Genomic DNA, 20,493 nt, shown 5'->3' with positions numbered 1-20,493 from the left:
CAATCAAAGAAAATATGTTGTTTTGCAAAACAGTACTGGGTTATGCAACAGGGCAATGTCTTTTTGATGTTTTTTATGAAGCTACAAGAAACTATACTAACATAGATTAGACAAAATGTATTGCAGTATGTAGTGATGGTGCAAAGGCGATAACAGGAAAGAACAGTGGAAATATTAATAATATGAAATATTGTTAATATTTCCACTGTTATATATTAATATAATGAAAATATTAAGAGATCGTCTTATACCAGGGGCAGAATGGAAGCACTGCTTCCTTCACAGACATTCTCTTGTCACAAAAAATATGTCGGAAAATCTCACTCAAATTCTTTGTGAAGCTGTAAAGTTGGTTAATTCAGTCAGTCAGCTTTTAATAAAAAAAGCTGACTGTTACAGAACAGGCTGTTTGCTAAACTATGTGATGAAATGTGCAAAAATAAAAAATCTCTTCTTTTCCATGCAGAAGTTAGATGGTTATCACAAGGGAAAGTGTTAACCCAGGTATTGGAATTGCGAGATGAATTAATAATATTTTTCCAGGATAAACAAATGCCATTCTCATTGTTTTTACAGAATAATGAGTGTATGTTGTTGTTGACTTACTTAGCTGATGTATTTTTGCATTTAAATGACTTGAATGTGAATTTACAAGGACGTGATAAAAACATTTTATTAATGACAGGCAAAGTTCATGGGTTCATTAAGAATCTTGACATCTGGATTATTCTCCTTCAAAGCAAAAATTTGCATATGTTTCCACTCACTTCAGATCATATTGAGAAATATTTGAATGAACAAGACACTATTATTCACCACAGTTTGGATTGCATGAAGGTGCATTTGCATGAGCTAAAAACTCAGTTGACAAAGTATTTCCCGAAAGATAAAAATGATTTCTCGAAGAGATGGGTACGGAATCCATTTAGTGGAAATGTCGTTGCTGCTGCTAAGTTACCAGTTGAGATTCACGACTAGCTCATTGAAATGTCTGCTGACAAAACGTTACAACTGCAATTTACATTTGAAGATTTAAATACGTTTTGGCTTGCTTGTCGACATGAATATGGAAATTTAGTCACAGAAGCATTGAAAATATTAATCCCTTTTGCCACGTCTTATCTCTGTGAAAAGGGTTTTTCATCTATGGTTGCGCTAAAAACTAAATACAAGAATCGTCTTTTATCACTCAAAAACAATTTGCTTTTGTGTGTTTCTAACGTAGATCCACATATGGAAAAAATTTTAAATGAAAAACAAATGCAACCATCACATTAATTTCTTTTCTTTACATGTATACTTATTGTAAGTAAAATGTTTATAAGTTTATAATAAATGATTTTTCTCATAAAATGATTTCATTATTGTTTCGCGACCCACAGGTCGAGAAATGTGTTCTACAGCATTTTATGTTTTTAAAGTTTACAACAGCCTAATGATGTCTGTTGAAGACAACTGAAAACAGTAACTGGTTTATTAAAATATTGTTGTTTTGTTGATTTAAGTAAGGTTGTTTTGTATGTATGTATGTGTATATATATATATATAACGTGTGTGTTTATATATATACATGTTTATTTATTTATTGTATTTAAACTTTTAAACTCTTGTAGAAATAAACTGTTGAGAAAGACAATATTTTAATTTTATTTCAAAAATCTGTTTTGACAAGTTATGAATTTTTCATTAATTTTACTATATGAAATGTATATACCATTGCTAAATATTTGGGATTAGTTGGACAGCTCAGGATTTATATGGTTGTCTAGAATTTTCTTTAGTCTCTAAATATACAGAATTCCAAAATTATCATTAAGGTTACTTAAAAGCATGATCATGTGGTTTTTTTCATTTGACAACCACATTTGGACCAACTGTAGAAGGGACATGTTGAGGAAAAAATAAAAAGTATTTGAATTTTTTGTAATTGTATACCATTGTTCTATTGTTAGGGTATTAAGTTTAGTAATTGCTTATGAAAGAAACTGTACTCCAGCTTAGCATTTATAGGAAAAATAAAAAGGTCAACAACTCCAAAAACAATATATTATATACTTGACATTATATCCAAGATTTATTTAAAACTTATGGCAAGCCTGTAATACACATAAAATGAATATTTTTTATATTTTATCATCACACAGTAATCAATGAAAACTCTTTTAATTCATATAAAGATTGAAAAAATTTAATTGTGATTTGTAAGAAATTTGCTTTTCTCCTTTCTATATTCAGTTTCTGAAATTATCTGAATTAAAAAATAAAAAAACAAAATAACCAACTGCAATAAAACATCATAAATAAAAATAATTGATTAATTCCTAAAAATGAATTTTGAAAATAATAATAATAATAATAATGATAATAATGATAAAATTATTTCAAATTTTGTAAATTTACTGGAGGCATATATCATTTTTAGTACAGTATTTTAGATTATTTTATTTTGATTCATCTTTTAGTGTTTCACTTTAATTATTTTTTTACCTGTATGAAATACAAGAGTACAGTACATACTACTCAGCATCGCAATTGAATTTGTAAATATTATTGGTACTTAAATATTTATCTGTTAATCTTTCAATATTAAGAATTTTTTGATGTAAAATATCAAATATTTAAAAGATTCCAAGAGATTCACTAAAATATTCATTAAGAGATGTTTCTGCTAAAAGGTTTTTCATTTATGAAAACAAAAATGCAATGTTTTTACTTTTATCTAAATGAGTAATAATTAATTCAATAAAGACTTTTTATTGAAATAACATGTTTAAACAATCAAATAAATTTACATTTAAATAATTATTAATTATTTATTAAACAATATGTTACATCTCTTATACTATATTTAATTTGATAGTTAATTTTAAAAACAAGTTACAAAATATACATAATTATAAAATATTATAAATCTATAGTCATTTTATTTTCATACTTAGTAATGTTTGAAAATGTTTTTATGTGATAAATGAGGATATTCTGTATTGCTTTCTTTTTTTTTATTTTTTAAATTTTTAAATTTTCCTTCTTTGCTCATAAAGAACACATTACTTCATCTATGGTACAAACCAAACAATGATGATTTTTATGTACTAGAATTCAATAATTACAAACTCTAATTTTTTCAGTTAGGAGTTTTTGGAAAATTTTCTTTTCTCTATGTCTGAACAGACTGAACTTCCTTTCTTTATATTTTGTTGTATTGATTCAAGTGTAATAAAGTCAACATGAAGAAAGTATATTATTTACTTTGAATTTATCAGAATTCTTTTTGTCACAAGAAATTATATAAGAAAGATAATTTTAATTTTATTATAGCTAAGAATCATAAAAATAGTAGGATATAGAAATATTCAGTATATAGATGTAGATTACAATTTGATATATCACTTCTAAATATAGTGTATATAATGTTAATAATTGACTATAATAATGCTAATAAATATTTGAGCTTTTATATGAAAATAGTTATTTTCATAATTTTATTGATTTGAACTTTGCATTAATAAATTTTTACTTTTATATTAGCCTTTTACTTGTTTTTTAATTAAAAGATGTATTCATATTCAATGTAATTCCTTTTAGTTGAATTGATTCTCAATATATCTCAGAGATACAAATAAAGTTACAAAAATGTTATTTTATTATTAATTCATTTCACTTAAAAAAATATCTTTTATTTTTTTAAGTGAAATGAATTAATAACAACAATAAAAGATATTTTTTCATAATATCTCAATTTAATATTAATATTAATTAATATCTCAATTTAATAATTATTATCTTAATTTAAGAATAGTAGTGTTAGTTTCAATTTTTCTTTAGTTTGTGTTGCATTGGATATTATGATATTAAAAGTTATCTTGTTTTTTTTTTAAGAATAAAAATAATGAAAATAGTTAAATAGCTGATATTAATTATACATAAATATTTTTTTATTAAAACATTATTGTTTTGAAAAAAATACTCATCAATTTCAATTCATGATTTTATAATATAATTGTTTAAAATGTGCATACATCTGTAATTTTATATATATATATATATATATATATATATATATGTACATTTTCAAAAATAATAATGTGTGAGTGAGTCATTGTTTATTTTAGCTAAATGGGAAACTTAGCTGCAGTTGTTAGGCTGAGTAAATAATATTTTATTTGTAACTATTATAATTTTGATTTTATAACTGAAAATTGACAGAATAATTTAATTGAGTTATAAAAATATTAATGAATTGTCAAACTTAATTCACAAAAGTAGAAAGAGAAAAATAAAAATAGAAAAACGTACTAAATAATCAGATAAATAATAACTATATTTTATTATAAATTTATTTAATAACACTTATTTATTAATTCTCATTATTGACAGCATTTATTCTTAACCAGTACAAAAAATAGTGATTAATTAATGAATCCATCTAATTATTGAACAAATACTCTCTTTAAATTACATCTTGGCATTTGATCAAGATAAGTTTAAACTGCTAAGAAAATTCTACTTTATGTATGAAGTCTTTGTTAAAGTTGATTAACAACAGTACTTTACTAATTCTGGACTAAAGAGCATGTTCATAGCAAAGATAAACCAGAGCTGTATGATAGAATGCTATTTCATGAATAGGGATGAATCATCTAAGATTTATCATTTTGATGTAGTATCTGATTATATAATATAAAAATGTAACTACAAATATTTTAAAATTTAAACTAATTTGCTTATCAAATTTCTTTTGACAAAGTTAAATATTTAAAATTGATATAGTAATTTTTTCGTAATTCAAAAATATATATTAATAAATTAATTGTTTAATGTATTAATGTATATTTAGATCAAATTAATAATTAATATAAATTGTAGTACTGAACATATATTTTAATATCTGAATATAATTAAATTAGTATTACATGTGATATATATTAGAAAATACGTTAGGAAAAGAATTAATGTCAATTTTCCAGTTTAATCTGGATATTTTTAAAATACATAGACTAATTTTTATTCTGATTTGGCATTACCAATAAGCTTTTATTTCAGAAGAATCTTAAAGATAATACCGTACTGTACTATCGTAGAGAAAATGATGATAAATAATTTTTTTCTTGAGAGCAAAACTGACTAATAAAAGTTTGAGAACAACAAAAGCAAATAAAAATATTATTGTACAAAAGACACCTTGTAACAATATTGTCTACGTATCAATGAAACTGTTGGCAAAGAAATTTATAAGTTTTTATATTTAGTTATTATTGAGATGAAGATTTTAGCATTTTTTAATAAGAAGCAATTAATAACTTTTTATAATTAAAATAATGAAAATTTAATATAAGTTGCTCATGTATTTTTATTTTCTGTTTATTTTTGAATATAATAAAGTAAAATATATGTTCAGCTATTAATGACTGTTTTCCTATTTTATTAGTTTTGAAAGATGACATATTTCATCTCTTCATAATATTGCTGTTACAATATTTATATAATTAAGTCATGCTTAATGATCTTGACAATTTATTAAGTTATAGTTTTTATCTAGATGCTATAGATTCCTGGTAATTCAGTAATATTTTGTTCCAAGATATTCCAAACAAAATGTTATGAAATATAATATGATTTTCAACAAATTTAAAAAAAAATATTTGAAGCTAATTTCATGTTACTGATATTAAAATACTTATTTCAGGAAGTCAAATCTTTAATTAAATAATAATAATTGTTTATATCTGAAGTCCTGAATCAAGACAAAATTTATATAAAATAATATTAAATATACAGCAACAATATTTAAATTTAACTTAAGTTTTGAATGTTTTATGATTGTGTGAAGTCATTGATAATTTTATGTTCAACTGTGCTTTAATTTACCACTACCAGGAAGCTGCAGTAAAAATATAAGATAAATTTAGTGAATTCGATGTAAAGTTTGTTTGCAAAAAACTCTTTATTATATTTAATTGTTTTATTTATTTTTATGTTTTTTTTATTCATTTTACAGGGTCTTTTGCTTCATTGTTATATGGGGGTGGCAACCATTGTCTGAATGACATCACCAGTAATATTGTAAAAGAATAAAGAATTTCTATGTAACAACCTTAATATATAGTAGTGAAGCTGATGTTGATTTCACCATAGTAAACATAATACTATGAAATAAATAATTATGGTGATGCAATATAAATATGATGAGCAATTATTTATTGTGACATTGTCTCAATGCCACACTGCAATTATTAATCATAATTTAATTTAATTTAAAATATATGCTCTCCACCTCAAATAAGTAGTAGCTTCCTCCTGTCCATCATACTTTTCCTTTAACAGTAAAGTCATGCCATTCATCTATTAACAGCTTTCAGGGGAAAGTTTTGAATTGAATATAACATGACTTCTGGTTTGCATTGGAAGTTCATATATAGTTAACCAGGTTTCCATACCTGGTCTTGGAATTCATCTATCTAACTGTTCTTGAGATTAAAGAAAGATGGATGGACAATAGTGGAAATTTATAGATCTACAATTTTTTCAAATTGCACCCCAATTAAATTCAATAATAATGAAATATTACTGTAACAATATCAAACAATATTCAGCATTCAGGTTTTGTATTGTTTTGGGATAATAATTTCTTGTTTATCACAGCATTACCAATTGTAAAAAAAATACTGGAAAGGGCTCTTTGCATGACTTTCTCAGCACTCAAACAGGAGTTTAATGGGATTAGGAAGGAAGTCCAATAATTTCAAATTATAATTTCTAAAAGTTAGAAAAAAGAAAAAAAAAAACTTATTTTGGAGGTAGGATAAGTTTTTAATTTTTTAAAAACTTAGTAAGGGCTCATATCTCAAGTGTGTCAGACAGTCTCTATCTCCCTTTTCATTTATTATCTCCAAAATATAATAGCATCAGTGCTCTATATATATATAGAAGTATTCTTGAAATATAAAGCAAAATATAGGCCTACACACATGGACAAAATTTTGTTCTCAATTTTTTGTTTTTGGAATCAGAACCATAAAATGTTGAGAAATGCAAAATACCCAGAAAATCAAAATTTGACTGATATAACATTTCTGGCTGTAAAAATAATTTAAATTTAATTTTTAATTAAATATATGTTGGAAACATATTTGGAAATTGACAAATAATAATAAATTAAAACTTTATATTTTATTGAGAATTTGCTTATTTTTGTTCATTTTCTTTACTTATAATGTAATGGACAATCAGTATGGGATTCATAATAATCCACTGTATTTTATGGCATATAATTATACAAATACTTTTGTTTCAGCACAGAATATTTATAAAAAAATTATTTATGTTGTACTTAAGCTGTCCCACACCTCTAGTACTCAACCCAAAATTTTTTATACTGTATTTTGGTTAAAAACTGTCCACTCTACAGTTTTATTTATCAGAAAAGAAAGAGTTTAGAAGAAGTTATTTACAATTAAAATTTACTATTAAAATATTTAACATGAATTTATGCAAAAGCTGTTTAGCTGTAGAAAAAAAATAATATTGTTTAATTACACCTATTATTATGATTTTCAAGAGTTTGGCTAAGGAAAGTTACCTGTAGCTTACTGAAGGCTGCTTGAAGAATTCATTAGCCTATAGGAAATTGCACCTAAAGTGAGTTTTTTGAGCCTTCTGGACAAAAGTTGCATCTCATATGCTGTAAAATATAATTGAATCCATTCAAAAATTTACCACATAAATAATAAGAATCTGGTTAATGTTTTTGTTTATGATAAAATCTCTTGGTTGAAGTTGTTAAACTATTCATATTGAAAATTATTTGTGTAAAATTATAGGAAAATAAATACTTCATGTTGAAATATATTTTTTAAAACATTATAAGATTAAACATCAAATAGCAAATTTCTCTCTAAGTTATAAGTAATAACATGTGCAGACATGTTATTACTTGTAATATGTATATAACATAACATGTATTTGTTAGGCTCAAAGACTGAAATCGCTCATTGAGTGAAAAAAAAAAATCACCACAATGCATTGTGGCTAATTCAAAACAGACACGATGCGAATTTCGCTTTGTGGTCATTTTTACAAACAGCCATAAAGCAAAATTCACGTCATGGCATTTGTAAAAACGGCCCCAATGCGGGTTGTAACTTGTCAACAGGTGCATTGCAAACATTTGCGGAGTTTGTATTGTGTTCATTCTTGACCAGTGCTGCCATTTCTAGGGTAATTATCCTTTTCTAGAGTAAGTTCAATCTCTCAGAGTAATGTTTCAGATAGTCTTATATTTAGGGTAAATCTAGGGTAAAACTACTCTGTTCTGTGGTCATCATGCCCCAAGTTTTGCTGAAAAAATCTTTAGCCTATAACCATTCTGTTTTTCCCTATAACTGGAGGGTTTTAGGATAGGACAACAGAAGCTAAAGAAATTATGCAGATTGATGTAGGTACACAGGTGTACACTGTACAGTGATACCTCGGTTTTGTTGATAATCCGTTTGAAAACAAATGGCAAAAATAACTCTGCAACATTCTTGATTCTTGTAAAAATGACTAAAAATAATTACTTTGTCATTAATTAATAAATCAGTAAATTAGTTGTTAGAAAATGTTGACATCTTGAGCACTGTAACAGATTTTCCTGAATGATTAAATGTTGAAAAGTAACAAAGTTGCATTTCTGTAATGTGATGAATAATTTTATTACCTACTTATATAAGATGATTGAAGATAAATAAATCATAATAAAAAAGAAAGTTTTATTTTCTTATCATCACCTCGTTATTAGTTACATTCCAGAGCGTATGATGGCTTTTAACCATAATAAATCTGTCGCACAGTGGTTTTTAACTTCTGCAGCTGATTTTTATTTCATCATGTATATCAAGCACCTATAAGTATATATAGTTAGACCTTTAGCACTTTTTAGCGAAACAAATGTGTATTTTTTTCCATACATTTTTCTTTGAAATTTTTTTAAGTATGAAAATTAAATTTCTAGGAAAACTTATAGAACTAATGTTGTTTGGCATTAAAAATTGTAAATAAAAATGTTTCGAGGCTAGAATCCATATTTTAACTTGCAAACCACTGTGCATCGTATGATCTTCTATCTTGGTTGCATCAGCTAACGTTCAAAACGCGTTGTGGTTTTTTTCTTAATCACCAAAATGCATCATGGTCAAATATCATGAAAGCCTTGACATGAATTTTGCTTTGTCGGTGTTTTTACAAACAGCCACAAAGTGAAATTTGTGTCATGTTTTTTTCACTCAATGAGCGATTTTGGTCTTTGAGCCTAACATATATATTACAGATATTATAAACGAGATTATACTTTTATTATATTTCAGATGCAATATAAAATCATTACCAAAATTGAGTGCAAAGATAATTGAAGTTGTTTTTGTAGTAAAGCTAATGATGTCATGATTTCTTAATTATATTGCAATATTTACCAACCATAATACATCTAAAATACTTATATGTTATATTTAATTCTGTAATTTTTCAATTAACATGATGTAATGATAAAAATCCACTTTAAAATGGATAAATAATAATAATTATTTTTGTGAGATTATTATTTTCATTCTTTCCCTATCCAGATTTATAATGTAATGATTAATAACATTTGGTGCAATAAGATTTAGCATATGGTAAGTTTGTTGAACTTACCATATGCTAAATCTTATTGCACCTTACTATTGTTATAATTTTGTATATTTGACTTAACAGAATGAATACTAAATAACAAAAAAAGTTTTTTATGAAATCTAAACAGTTTTTTAACTGCATAATTTAAATACTTAAATAATAATGGGAAATCATTTATTATGACATTATCACAATGCCTGGCTGCAATTTTTAATCATACATTTTAAATTGAATAAATTAAGAATATGTTTTCCATCTGAAATGTGTAGTGTCTTGCCCCTATATATCATACTTTTCCTGATAACAACAGTCATGCCAATCATCTATGTTAACTCCATTCAGGGGAAGTTTTTGAATTGAATTCACATTATTTCTGGTTTGCATCAGAAGTTTGTTATATACAGTCAAACCTGTTTTTATGCGGTGGATAGGGACTGCATAAAAAAAACGCATTAAAAAAATTGCACAAAACTTCACAAGTGGCTTTAAAAAATAGTTTTCGCAATACAATTAAAAAAATATTTTTTTTAATGCGGTCCCTAGGTCAATAGGAACCGCATAAAAAAGTCTCACATAGAAAATAACTCAAAACCGTACGAAATAGAATTTATTGACAACAGATGTCAGCACTTGACTGCATCGTCTCGTCTATCGTCTGTTTTACATATTTTTGTCCAGGTGGTGTTTTGTTGACTTAAAAAATAAATTATTTCATTTTTCGCATATTCATGCAATAATATTACTATAATAAGTTCATTTATGCCATAATAAGTTTATTTAGCTATAATAAGTCAATGTGAGACATGACAAATCGCACGAGACTAGTCGCCAACTATACCGCACAAATAAAAAAATCGCACAAAAAAAGACCGCATAAAAACAGGTTTGACTGTATAGTTATGGAAACCTTAGCAAGAGGACCTACTTATCTGGTATTGACTTTCATCTACCTAACACTGTTCTTGAGATTAAGGAACAGACAGATCGACAGACGACAGTGGGAATTTATAAGTTTACAATTTTTTCAAATTGCAGTCCAATAATTATTATTGGACTGCAATTTGAAAAAATTGTAAACTTAATAAAAAATAATAATATTATTTTTTTTCTGTAATATTAATCATTACAATACATTGATCGATCTGCAAAATACATATATCTACACTGTTACTGGACCTTCATTATTCTTCTTTTTGGGCCAACACAATTAAATTAAACTTTAATTGTATTGGCCCAAAAATAAGAATAACGAAGGGTAGGTTAAAAGTGTAGATATATATATTATGCAGATTGATAAACGTATTTTAATGATTAATATTATATTTATGATATTTGTTCAAATAGATTACATAATATATATATGGCTTACACATTTATTATTGTATCTCATTCAATAGAGCCCAGTTTGTAAAAAATCCCAAGGTATGTCTTGGAAAAAACATCTTAACCATTTATATGTAGTTTTTACACCTTTTTATATACTGTATGTATTTTTATCATATTTTTTAGTTGGCTGAAGAGAGGCATGTTATGCCTGAAATGTGTAATTTAAAATGCGTATCAACTGAACTAAAATAAAAGATGAAAGAATGCCAAGTATTTGAATTTATTACACTACATAGTGTTTAAGCAACAAAGAAGAATTACGGCACGGTTTCAGATTATTTTGGATTAATTATTATAATACTTTTATTTAACTCTATTAATTTTAAGCCTCTAGCATATTTATTATGTTTGCAAGCTTTACAGGCCTTATTTACAGATATTTTGTTTTGAAACAGAAGATTTCAGATCCTTGATTCAAAATTTAAATTGTCTTTGAAGAACCTTACAGTATACTAAAAATAATATTATAGAGAACATCTGAAGATGAAGTTTAAAGTGGCATTACACAAGTAACTTATATAAGAATGTTCTTCCATATGAGAAATAGTGTGTATAAATGATATTTACAGATAATATTACTCGAGCATTCTTATACAAGTTACTCATGAACCTAAACACTATTTAAGGCTTTAAAACATTTATCCAACATTTATTTATTAAAATAAATTAAATTCAAACCTAAATGTACTAGGAAGGAAAGTACAATACTGAAAGAAAGAATTTTACTTTTTTTCTTATATTCTTATAAAATCATGTAATCATCTTAAATAAATGTGTTAGATTTCTTACTTTTATAGTTGGAAATCTTAAATAAGTAATTAAATATATTTTTTAGTTTATTAATTACTAGTTACATACTAATTTTTTAAATCCAGTTTCTGGTACTTTTAATTGAAGAATGGAAAATGTAATTGTAGTGGTACTTTTGATTCAAACCTATTTTTCCATGTATTCTGCATCCTTTGATAAATTCATGATCTTCATTTTCTTTTATATTCCATATGAATATAGGCAATCAAGATAAACACTACAGCTGCTTGCTGAACACATCATGCCATTACAATCTCACATCAACATCCTTTTACTTGTACAATATGTTACCAATGTTCTGATTGTTATACAATGGGTAAACAATGCATTCAAAAGCCCATAAACTATATACAACTTTGTAATTATTGTGGTTTGATAACAGGAAATCTACAACCAGAGAAAAATTTGAGAAAATCTGGTATTAAACTTGTTAACTTTAAAGGGTAAAAAAATCCAAATTTCAACTTTGACTTAACAAGGCTTTACTGTATAAGTAGATAGATTTTTTACCTGTGTTTTTATTATATAATGTTTTATTCTAAACTTGTTAATATAAGGATGCATAGTAAAAAATACATAGAAGAAACAAATATAACTTATTCTATACTTTTAATTAGTGAATATATTATAATTTACAGGTTTAACAATATAGAAAAAAATTTTGTTTCTTATTTAAAAGTTGTGATAGATAAGATTGAAAACATGAAAGTGAAAGAAATGCTAGGATAAAAACAAAAAATTTATTTCTGAATAATCTTTTTAATCTTCTTCAATAAATAGAAAATATTTATTGAAGATTTAAAAAAAATAATATATATATATATATATTGAAAGTTGATGTTGATTTAAAATTACATCAAAGCACTTTTTTACTTTTTTAAACAATGTATTGATTTCTTTGATTTAATTTAATAGGTTATTTATATTTTTTTGTATTTTGATATCAAAGTTTCCATCTTATCATGATCATAAGATAGAAACTTTCTTTTGTTAACTGATGAAGTGTGATATTCCTTCTTTATTAATCTGATGAAATATGTGCAATATTTTTTCTTCAACAGTTCAGTTACAAAAAAGTGATTTTTTTGTGACTTCAATACATTAATCCTCAAATTTTTATGATTTATTCTATCATGTTTTATGTATTTTTTCCTTATTTTATTTTTCTTTCATGGCAGTCTTCTTCCAGTTTCTGACAAACCATTTTCTGTATTATGTTTCTCTTGTTGCCAAACAATTTTTCATTTTTAAGCACTGTTTTCAGAGAAAGTTTCTTGTTTTCATTTTGTCAATATATCTGTCTATTGTTTACTTTGTGTGTGGTAAGGTTTATATTGTGATCTGTTAAAATAAATTTGAAAGTTTTATTGAATATATTCATATATAAGAATAAACAGTTACTGAAATTCTTTGTTCATTTAAATTTTTTATTTCAAAATAAACATTTTTATCTTCTTGTAAATTCTAGTTTCAAATGGATTTGAACATTTAATCAATATATTAATGTAATGTAGGATTCTTGATACATTGTTCTGAAATAATATGATGATTGTATATATACAACACTTTTTCACATGGCTTGGAAATGAATGTTAATCTGATTGTTTTTTTAGAATTTATTCATTCCTATAGAGCAGTGGTTCTTAACCTGGGGTGTGTGCACTCTCGGGTGCAAGAGAAATTTCAAGAATTAAAGAAAAAAAAAACTAATGAGCGTATGGAAATGGAATTTGAAAAACTAGACTTAGAACTGTTCTGGCATAAACAGTTAAAGCTTTTCCACAACTGGCAAAAGCAGCACTAGAGATACTTTTACCATTTGCCACCACCTACCATTGTGAAATGGGATTTTCAGCACTTTTGCACATCAAAACAAAAGCCAGAAATCACTTAAATGCATCTGATGACTTATGCATGGCTCTTTCAAAAAAAGAGCCTCATTTTAATAGAATTATTATGAATAAACAACAACAACCTAGCCATTAAAATTTAAATATTGCTTTTTATGTTATATAGTAATATATATTGTAAATAAACACAGCATTTGTTTATATTTGTGTTTTTTCTTAAATAAAAAATATACACACATTTTTTAAGGGGGTGCAAGAGCTTATTTTCATACTAAGTACATTTATTAATTATCAGGACTTATTATACTGGAATTTATGGATGCAGATAAACAAGGGACAAACAAGTCCGAAACACAAGCTTAAAGTGTATGTGTACAGGTGAAATAAATAAAAAATATTATTTCTGATCAGTAAGACTAAATATCTGCATCCATAAATTCCAGTATAATAAGTCCTGATAATTAATAAATGTACTTAGTATACAAAGATAAATTTAAGCTATAATTAAGGACACAAAGGCATAATAATTGCTTATTTTCATATTCAAGGGGGTGCTGACCACTAAAAAGGTTAAGAACCGCTGCTATAGAGTAAAGTGAAGAAAATAAAATTTGTTTATTTTTAAATATTAAATTTTTCACAGATATTAATTTCAGTATTTAATTGTAAGATTTGTCTGCAAAATTTGTCTGCCTAATTTAAGTAATCTATGTTATGTATCCATGCAGATTAGTACCAATTATGCCAATCAATTTTTCATTCCATCTTTACTTTCAGACCTATATTAATTAAAGTAGGGTGACCAGACATCCCCATTTTCTGGGTACTCTTCCCAGTTTTTGCTGTTTTTCATATTTGATTGTAGAATTAATCTTTGAATAGAGCAAATTTATTAACACTTCAATATATCATCATCAATTTATAGATCAATAAATAAGTAAATTTTAATAAATAACTAATGTTCAATCATTTGTAGACCCTATTTTCACTGATTCTAAAATGTGTCCCAGGTTGGACTATAAGTGATACGGCCTGCCTAATTAAAGCTATATAATCATACAGGATTTTATAGATAATTAGATCTCTAAATAGTTACAGGCATAATTTTTCCACATTTAGAAGTTTGCTAATTATATTAAATAAGCATTTATTTTTAAATTATATCATATTATAAGTAATAATAATAGTGATTATAATAATATATTTACTGATCAGCACGAATAGCATCCTGAATTTCAAAAAATTAAAAGTATTTCATTTTTTAGATTTAAATTCCATAGATGATTTAATATTACTAAATTAGAAAGTATAATTAAAAATCATAAAAAAAAATATATTTTTATATGTTTCTCTATGTTTTTCTGGTACTTTAATTATACAAATCTAATATTAATACATCATATATATCAGTTATAATTAAATTTGTAACTCAGATGATTTTGTTTTATTTAATAATAAAAAAATAATGCAAATTTATTAAATTATAGAAAGTTTAAAAAGTTTTAAGGTTTTTATAGTATAATATAATAATTTATATCATTGTAGAAAACAGCAGTTTTTGTTATTTATAAATTATACAAAATTTTCAAGTGTTTTATGGTATTATTATACAAACAGAAAAAAAATCTTGACTATAAATAAGAAATTCCTAAAAATTTAAAGTAAGTGATCCTTCATTAAAGAATTCTTTAAATTAGACATAAAAAATGTAACAAATCTAATCCAATAAATTTATGTTTTAAAAAGATTCAGTAATTCACACAGTCTTTTGAATTAAACATCTGGCTAAATTGGTGGCAAAGAGTGCTAATAAAAGTCTTTTGTTTTCCAGATTACAATTTAAATACTTTCAATTGTTTATGGAGAAGCACTTTTGATTTTAGTTCTTTGAATAATTTATACGATAGTATGTTTTATTGAAGCGGAGCATTAGCGAAGCTTCTTCTACGAGGATAACAGAATTGTGTTCATTCTCAAAATCCATTGGATAGATTTTGATTAAACTTTGCCATTTTCTATTAATTGTGATGAGGAATCCAAAAATGCAATAAAAAATAGGGGGCCATGACTTTGTTTTTTGAGATATAAAATTGTTTTGTGAGCACATGCGACAAAGCAATATCGCACTAATCGCGCGACTGTGTTGTGCGATGTTTCACAGTCACTAGTATGTCTCGTATGGGCTTATGGAATCAAGTTCATTCTCAAAATTTAATGGATCAATTTTGATAAAACTTTGCCATTTTCTATTAATTGAGACAAGCAATCTAGAAATGTAATGTGGGTCCATTTAAATGTAAAATATTCAGCAACAAATAGCTGAACTTTCCTGTCAACATTGAAAATTCTGATGGCGCTATCTGTTATGATATTTTATTAATTAAAGATGTAAACAGTTTTTTTAAAATCATAAAATGGCAAAAAGCATAATTTTGAGAGTAGGAATGGGTTTTATAAAAAAATTGTAAATGCTAATAATGAGTAAAATCGTCATCAAGTCCAATCCTACTCGAGATATGATACATGACCACTCTGTTGGCCTTAAACCACCAAAATTTAATGGCATGAATCTTTCTAATACACAACATTCCTGTAAAATTTCAGAAATTTTCAAAAGCACGGGAATTATTAAGCTTCAAACAGGGTAAACAAAATTGTGTCCCACACACACATATTAACATCCACATGTACAAAAACATTCAGAGTTTTTGACATATTATGCACTAACTCTATAGTGTATTTTGAAGACACAGATTCAGAGTTTTTCTGTATTTCTTGATGTTTCAAGGGTCCCCTAAGTTCAAAAATTTTAAAATCTTGGGGAGGGAGTCATTTTTTAACCAATTGTCCACTTTCCTTTATTATCTATAACAGAGCCAGGAAAGTAAAAATAGTAGTCCATGACTTTGTCATTGTTTTGATATATAAAGGTATTACAATGTCCATGCTCTCTGATGCAATGAGTACACCCTAATGGAATTTAGACCTAGGGGTCAAAAATAAAAACAGCATAACGTGCACCTAATGGAAAATTGGTGCAAAAATGAAAAAACACAAGAACAAAGCAATAGCCATTGATTGCTTTGTTCTTGGATTATCTCTCTGTCCCAGGCCAGTGTCTCCTGTGGCCTGTGGGTGCAAGAATAGTCTCTTTTGTGGCAAGCAAGTGCAAAGTCCACCTGTCTGCATTTGTCAGGTACTGTACATGGATTGCCTCTTCTGTGCCTAACAGATGCAGGGATTGCTTTTTATTTCTGGCTTCACTTCAGTTCTATCATGATACAACAAAGTCATGTGATGTCCTAGTTATCAGTATATTTTTGAATATTGCATTGGTTACTTTTTTGATATTTAATATGAATAGAACAATAGCTTCTTCATAAGCATTTTAATTGAACAAGATCAAATTACATATTATCAATACTCTTTATATTGTTTATAAATCTATTATTTCCTTGATGTATAAAGATTAAAAAGTGCTTTCCTAAAGTATAATTAAAATCAGTAGATTTCAAGTTGGAAATAAATTTTAGTATGAGTTTTGTTTTGTTTATATTTGTTAACAAATTTAAATTGCATAAAATAGTTTTTATCTTTTATCAGAAATTATATCTATTCAATCTTACACCTATAATTTAATTATATTTGTAAATTGCTGTCTTTATGAGGGCATATTACTTTAAGATATATTTAATAATTAAAAATTCAGCAATGATGAATTATGTGAGTGTTGGACTACATAATATATTCTTAACAACATGATTTGACAAATTGCAAAGAAAGCGTGACCTGTTTTCTTTGCAGTTTTTTACAATGATATATGTAAATTGTTAAAAAGAAATGTCCAATTTTTTTTTTGCATTACATAGACAGCTAAACTCCAAAATATTCAGTAGCCATGTAAAGGTATCAGATTATGAGATAGCAAGTAGCAATTTAGTTTCAATAAGGTCGTGCCTGTTTTCAATGTGTCATGTAATGTCATGTCACACAACATCATTAAGAATATATTATGTGATCCAATAGTTACGTAATTCACCATCACTGAATAAAAATACATGAAAATACTGCATAAACAATAACAGGAAAAATAGTTTATTATTTGAATTCCATTTTTTAAATTTAATTATTTAATAAATAGAAAATTTTATATTTGGAATATCCAATATAATTGATTCAATCAAAAGTAATTTATGCAAATTATCTTATTCTACAGAAGTATGTTTCTGTAAATTATCATCATCATGCTAACTTGTATGCTTTTTATATGTTTTGTAGAAATTATATGCTATTAAGTTTATAGAGAGGAGCATATTCAAAAGTGTCTAGTCATTCAAACATGTTACACTTCAAAATAATTTTTAACCTAAGTTTATGAAATATAATTGTGATTTTTCAAAATAAGCTTACTTTTAAAATTATAAAATAAAAACACTTCAATAAAAAAAAAACACAGAGTTACTCACAATCACTTTACCACCTCATTTGTCATAGTGATTTGCATACCACAATGAATAATTAATGCAAGTGTTGCCAAGGCAATACTAAAGTTTTGAAATAAAATAAACTTTTTCCTTTTTTTTTTTTAAACTTTTAAGTATTTGTTACATTAGTCTTTGAAAAATGGTTAAAGCTAATTTATAAAAAAAAATTGTTTTGTAATATTTTGAATTGAAGTTGTACTGCCACATTTGTATTTACAACTGTTAATTAAAAACCATTGTAAACGCTCCCCCTTTAAATTTATATGCTAGTAAATGAAATGAGAAAAAGAACAAAAGTAAATAAATATGGCAGGATGTACATGACTCACAAACCATGTTGAATTATGTTTCATGCAATTGGATGTTTTGCTTTTATAATGAAAAGATCCTGTTAAAATATGAAGTAAGAGATCCAATAAAATTTACCAACAGAGGATTTTTGATAATTGGCAATTGCACAATACATTTAAAAAGAAGAAATATGCAATCTTCTCCTACATATTGTACATAGACAACACTTATGCCATTCATGCTTGGATTGGATGTTTTATAGATTACTCCTGGTGGAATTTCGGGACTTTGAATATACATCTGAACTCAGGACCAAGACGAGTTCAATGGTACCCTACTTTTGGACCGGAGATGAAAAATAAGAAAGTTATTATATTTACGATTTCTTGCCTTTCACAATGCATTCTACACCATTTTAGAGTTAGTTTTCCACTAAGTGGCACTGCTTGTAGTTCAGTATACATTTCCTTTCTTTTCTTTTGTTCAAGAACTACTGTGAATCAATAACTAGTGACGTTAAACAATAGGCGGCCTGCCGGCGGCTCCCCTCCGGGAGGAGTTTGTCGGGAACCCAAACAGACAAACACCACCTAGTGGAAAATTTTAAAATGGCATAGAATGCATTGTGAAAGGCAAGAAATCATAAATATGATAACTTTCTTATTTTTCGTCTCCAGTCCAAAAGTAGGGTATCGTTGAACTCATCTCAATCCCCTGAGTTCAGATGTATATTCAAAGTCCTGAAATTCCACCAGGAGTAAACTATAAAACAGCCATTGGATTTTATGTACTGTTGCTAGGTGAAGTATGTGGTCTAATAGAAAATTTTGTCTTACTTTAAACAGAACTTAATTAGACATCAAAAGTCAGAAAGACAGAGAGAGATTATCACCTCTTGCAAGATATCTATAATTAAGATATTAGTTAATTACAGTAGAACATCGTTTATCCGAATCAATTGGGGACTGGGGTTGTTTGTATAACTGATTTTTTCGGATAACCAATTATGTACGAAAAAATATATTAATCTATCCGATGTTGAAATTTTTCTCCATTGCATGTCGCTTCGTGTTGAATTTTCGTCGATTTTAAGCTTAACGAAAATTTTTATAATAATCGAGGCTATTGTATCGTTAAAAATTATTTCTTTATTTTGTACAAACAAAATAAATATATTAAAAACTATAAAAACAAAAAAAAAATTATACTTTAGAAGTTAATGTAGTATCAAAAACGTTTGACTCAGCTCAACACAGTTCGACTGGAATGCTTTCGGTTAACTGATGTTTTGGTTGACCGGTTTTTCGGATAAACGATGCTCTACTGTATGTATGTGTGGTGTGTGTATATATATATATATATATTATAAAGTTTATAAATCTGTACATAATCTGGAACATTTTGTCAGATTTTAATTAAATAAACGTTTGAATATTTAAAAATATTTCAATTTGTAAATAAAATTAATTGAAAAAAATGAATTATGTAAAATATTCTAAATGCAACGACTAATTGTATCTATAATGTTACCAGTTATTATTAAATTTATAAATAAATATATCCCATAAATAATTGAAAAAAAAAAGGTTTTTCAGAAACTTGAACAATACAATATTTATGTTGAGTGTATTTTCTTACTGGACGAATATCAGCTATTTATCTGTGACAAATGGTATCTCAAATCATGCTTGATAGCTATACATGCTATATTTTATATGAAAGATTTTTATTTAATGACAAGAAAAAAAATCAACTTGAAGTTATTGTTTCTTTGAAATAAAGCCAAATACTAATTAAGATTACTATATCTCAACTCAAAAAATCTCTGCTTTGATATTATCATTAAATTTTGAAAGCTGAATTGCAAGAAAATAGTTGTCTAGTTATCTATTGATGATACAATTATTAAAAGTATGTCTTAAATTTTTTATTTCTTGCAAATATTGTCTATAATGCAAAATTTTTTAGGTTTTTGAATGAATATATATATTTTCCTGATTGTATAATAAATAATGAAAACATAA

At 26.1% G+C, this 20,493-nt stretch overlaps 1 protein-coding gene across 3 annotated transcripts in view; it reads left to right on the top strand.

Moving 5' to 3' along the window:
• LOC136986413 (histone acetyltransferase KAT6B-like) overlaps positions 1-20,493 on the top strand; it is a 122,918-nt gene that overhangs the window by 44,030 nt on the left and 58,395 nt on the right. The gene's annotated exons all lie outside the window — the stretch shown is intronic.

The sequence above is a fragment of the Centruroides vittatus genome, unplaced genomic scaffold (genome assembly GCF_030686945.1).
Source record: "Centruroides vittatus isolate TY-2023 unplaced genomic scaffold, ASM3068694v2 scaffold_1015, whole genome shotgun sequence".
Classification (NCBI taxonomy): Eukaryota; Metazoa; Arthropoda; class Arachnida; order Scorpiones; family Buthidae; genus Centruroides; species Centruroides vittatus.
The sequence above is the reverse complement of the archived record's forward strand: the minus strand, read 5'-3'. Positions and strand labels throughout refer to the sequence as shown.